Source organism: Cyprinus carpio, chromosome B14, assembly GCF_018340385.1.
Source record: "Cyprinus carpio isolate SPL01 chromosome B14, ASM1834038v1, whole genome shotgun sequence".
Lineage (NCBI taxonomy): Eukaryota > Metazoa > Chordata > Actinopteri > Cypriniformes > Cyprinidae > Cyprinus > Cyprinus carpio.
In genome coordinates, this window is record NC_056610.1 from 7,883,934 (window position 1) to 7,889,393 (window position 5,460).

Genomic DNA, 5,460 nt, shown 5'->3' on the forward strand with positions numbered 1-5,460 from the left:
AATTAAAAAAAATTAAGAAAAAAAAAACTCTTAAGAATCGATAAAAATGTAAAACCATCACAGTTCATCAAAGGTCGCAGTGATTTTGCCAAGTAAGACATGTTCCTGGATCAACATAACTGTCAGTGATTTTGCCGGACTTAAACCCAGTCCCTCACCCCTAAAACCTACCGCTAACCCATAATTTCATTCGTAAAATCAGTTGTGAATGATAGCTGTTAACAAGAGTTGTAGAAGCACCTAACCCTGATTCTTAAGCCTAAAACAGCTATTTTCCTGACAAAGTTCTAACCTCACACCACCTGATTTTTTGATTGGTTTGTTTGGATGATTAAAGGGTATGTTAAGTATGTTAATGTTAAATGTCGATTTTGATTTTTTTTGGTTGATAGGGATGTAAATACCTACAGTACAATACGGCATTTTTATATTACAGTAATATACTGTAATTTGCATTGCATTCTGGGTAATTATGGTTTGGAGCGGGAAACAGTTTTACAGAATATTTAGTGTTGCTGTAACCAAGCCTGTAAACTTGGCTGTAATATGCCAGTCAATAATACAGAATTGCTGTAAACCAACGCGTCACCTTGGACAGACGACGTCACAACACAACTGCAGCAGCTCACGCCACGGATATTCTCTTCTCGTGTGAAATCTGGAAGTTTTGGTAAGTTATTTTAAATTTTATAATTAGGTTTTAGGATTTTTACCCTATATTTGAACATATCTTTTAGTTTGAAATGACAGTGGACGTTTCGCTTAGCCGGCGAACCGTTCGCAAAAAACAAACCGTTACAGAGTTACTCGTCTAATGTTAACGTTACACCGATGTTTTCCCTGCTTGTTCCCGTCAATTTAATCTAACTCGGTGAATTACACCTGATTTTATTTCGACCAAAACCAGACCTAGTGATTGTTGAAACGATGAAAGACAAAATCAAGATGGGTTACATGTAAGTTTTATTTTGTTTCTGTCGAATTTGAATGATCGTTAGTGTGTTTTTACGATGCCTGTTGATGTAAAATTATGCATTTGCTAATGGAGTCTGGTAGATCACTATAATAACTAATATGTCGCTGTAGGGATCCTTTCCATAAGTCGTTCTTTTTCTTTGGCACCAAGAAATTAGAGTATTATAATAGATACTGTTTCCCCCCGGATGACGCTGCATCCGTCGCGTCAAATCCAATTGAACTAGATAGAAAAAGTTCGTCAAGACAAACTTTAAGAGTTGGCTTGAGAAGCCTGAACCTAAAGTTTGAAAAGTTAAAAAAAGTTTGAAAAGTTTAAGAAGTTAAAGTTTAATAAAGTCAATTGATTACATAGTACTAGCATTACTGCAAGTGCTAGCATGCAGTAGGCAGCTAAGCAAAGTTACTAGCATGTATCTAGCATGATAAGCTAGTTACTTAGCATGTTGCTAGCATGATTAGCATGTCACTAGCATGTTTCTAGCATGATTAACATGTGACTAGCATGACACTAGCATGTTTCTAGCATAATTAAAATGTGACTTGCATGACACTAACATGTTTCTAGCATAATTAACATGTCGCTAGCATGTTTCTTGGATTGTTTGTAGGTTGATTGGATGGTTGCTAGCATGATTAGCAAGTTACTAGCATGATGCTAGCATGTTTTTAGCATAATTAACATGTCGCTAACATGTTTCTAGCATGATTAGCAAGTCAATAGCATGTTGCTAGCATGATTAGCAAGTTACTAGCATGTTGCTAGCATGATTAGCATGTGACCTGATTGTTATGATATTGGTTTGTTGGTTGTTTGATTGTCAATTTAATTTTTTTAGGTTTATTTGAATGTTGTTTTAATGTTTTGTTTTTTAATTAAGCACGTTACTAGCATGTTTGTAGCATGACTAGCAAGTTACTAGCATGTCGCTAACATGTTTCTAGCATGATTAGCAAGTGACTAGCATGTCGCTAGCATGTTTCTAGCATAATTAGCATGTTACTAGCATGTTGTTACCATGATTAGCAAGTGACTAGCATTTCGCTAGCATGTTTCTAGCATGATTAGCAAGTGACTAGCATGATTAGCAAGTTACTAGCATGTCGCTAGCATGTTTCTAGCACGATTAGCATGTTACTAGCATGTTGTTACCATGATTAGCAAGTTACTAGCATGTTGCTAGCATTTTTCTAGCACGATTAGCATGTGACTAGCATGTTCCTAGCATGATTAGCAAGTGACTAGCATGTCGTTAGCATGATTAGCAAATGACTAGCATGTTGCTAGCATGTTTCTAGCATGATTAGCAAATGACTAGCATGTTGCTAGCATGATTAACAAGTTACTAACATGAAGCTAGCACGTTTCTAGCATAGTGACTACCTCGTCGCTAACATGTTTCTAGCATGATTAGCAAGTCAATAGCATGTTTGCTAGCATGATTAGCAAGTTACTAGCATGTCGCTAGCATGTTGCTAGCATGATTAGCATGTGACCTGCATGTTCCAAGCATGATTACCAAGTTATTAACATGTCACTAGCATTTTTCTAGCATTATTAGCATGTTGCTAGCATGTTTCTAGCATGATTAGCACGTTACTAGCATGTTCGTAGCATGACTAGCAAGTTACTAGCATGTCGCTAACATGTTTCTAGCATGATTAGCAAGTGACTAGCATGTCGCTAGCATGTTTCTAGCATAATTAGCATGTTACTAGCATGTTGTTACCATGATTAGCAAGTGACTAGCATTTCGCTAGCATGTTTCTAGCATGATTAGCAAGTGACTAGCATGATTAGCAAGTTACTAGCATGTCGCTAGCATGTTTGTAGCATGATTAACATGTTACTATCATGTTGTTAGCATGATTAGCAAGTTACTAGCATGTTGCTAGCATGTTCCTAGCATGATTACCATGTTACTAGCATGTTCCTAACATGATTAGCAAGTGACTAGCATGTCGTTAGCATGATTAGCAAATGACTAGCATGTCGCTAGCATGTTTCTAGCATGATTAGCAAGTGACTAGCATGTTGCTAGCATGATTAACAAGTTACTAGCATGACGCTAGCACGTTTCTAGCATAATTAACATGTCGCTAACATGTTTCTAGCATGATTAGCAAGTCAATAGCATGTTGCTAGCATGATTAGCAAGTTACTAGCATGTTGCTAGCATGATTAGCATGTGACCTGCATGTTCCTAGCATGATTACCAAGTTATTAACATGTCACTAGCATTTTTTTCTAGCGCCGATTAGCATGTTGCTGGCATGTAAGCTAGCATGTTTCTAGCATGATTAGCACGTTACTAGCATGTTCGTAGCATGACTAGCAAGTTACTAGCATGTTGCTAACATGTTTCTAGCATGATTAGCAAGTGACTAGCATGTCATTATCATGTTTCTAGCATGATTAGCAAGTGACTAGCATGTTTTTAGCATGATTAGCAAGTGACTAGCATGTTCGCTAGCATGTTTCTAGCATGATTAGCAAGTGACTAGCATGATTAGCAAGATTACTACATTACTAGCATGTATTTAGCATGTTTCTACTTGCGATTAGCATGTTACTAGCATGTTGTTAGCATTATTAACAAGTGACTAGCATGTTGCTAGCATGTTTCTAGCATGATTAGCATGTTACTAGCATGTTGCTAGCATGATTAGCAAGTGACTAGCATGTTCATTAGCATGATTTAGCAAATGACTAGCATGTCGGCTTAGCATGTTTCTAGCATGATTAGAAGCAAATGACTAGCATGTCGCTAGCATGATTAGCATCGTCGATAGCATGTCGCATATCACCTAGCATGCAGCATTAGCATGACTAGCAAGTTACTAGCATGTTGCTAGCATGATTAGCAAGTTACTAGCATAATAAACATGTTTTTAGCATGATTAGCAGAGTGAAAAGGCATCGCTAGCATAATTAGATAGATAGATAGATAGATAGATAGATAGAAACAGTCAGATGATAGATAGATAGATAGATAGATAGATAGATAGATAGATAGATAGATAGATAGATAGATAGATAGATAGATAGATAGATAGATAGATAGATAGAAGCAGTCAGATGATAGATAGATAGATAGATAGATAGATAGATAGATAGATAGATAGATAGATAGATAGAAACAGTCAGATGATAGATATATAGATAGATAGATAGATAGATAGATAGATAGATAGATAGATAGATATAAACAGTCAGATGATAGATAGATAGATAGATAGATAGATAGATAGATAGATAGAAACAGTCAGATGATAGATAGATAGATAGATAGATAGATAGATAGATAGATAGATAGATAGAAACAGTCAGATGATAGATAGATAGATAGATAGATAGATAGATAGAAGCAGTCAGATGATAGATAGATAGATAGATAGATAGATAGATAGATAGATAGATAGATAGAGACAGTCAGATGATAGATAGATAGATAGATAGATAGATAGATAGATAGATAGATAGATAGTAGATAGACAGATGATAGATAGATAGATAGATAGATAGATAGATAGATAGATAGATTGATAGATAGATAGATAGATAGAAACAGTCAGATGATAGATAGATAGATAGATAGAAACAGTCAGATGATAGATAGATAGATAGATAGATAGATAGATAGATAGAAACAGTCAGATGATAGATAGAAACAGTCAGATGATAGATAGATAGATAGAAACAGTCAGATGATAGATAGATAGTTTGATGGAGTAGATAGATAGAAACAGTCAGATGATAGATAGATAGATAGATAGATAGATAGATAGATAGATAGATAGATAGATGAGTCTGAGTTTGAATGGGTTAGTAATAGTACATAGAAGGGAAGTCTGATTGAGTCTAATGGGCTTCAGTGTGTTTAGATTTGAATTTTTGACAGTTGGGTTTTACGGAATGTTCAGATAAGCAGAGACTTTTTCAATGCAAGTCTATGGGATTTTTATGATTTTTAATCTTAATTTTTATGAAAACCATAAGTCCGATCAGTTAGAAAAGATATAGCACACCCAAGTAGATCAGTCTGAAGAGCTGGGCTGAGTTTGAAGTCTGTGGAGTTAAAGCTCTAGGAGGAGTTAAGAGTCAGAAATTTTAGTCTCAGAAAAGAATAATAATAGCTAGAGAATGTAAAGTTAGTGAGCTAACTTTGATGTTGGCTTGGCCCAAAAGAGCCACTGTACTTGTGTGTCCAACCTTCTTGAGCTGCCTTGGTGGGAAAAAAAAAAAACTTCCTACAGTATTTTTCTATGGACCCTTGCTTGTTTTCTGTTTGTTCAATAAAAGCCTTGGCTATGACAACAGTTTAAACAGGTTTGGCTAGCTGTATGCAAAAATAAGTCATGCCTTTTCCACCTGTTTGCTATTTCCCCAGTCCTCTAACTGAAGTGTTGTAGGCAGCTTGTACAGAAGGTAAAAAAGAAACAATGTGGTTTAAAGTCAAGGTGAAAATAAATATGAAAATGGTA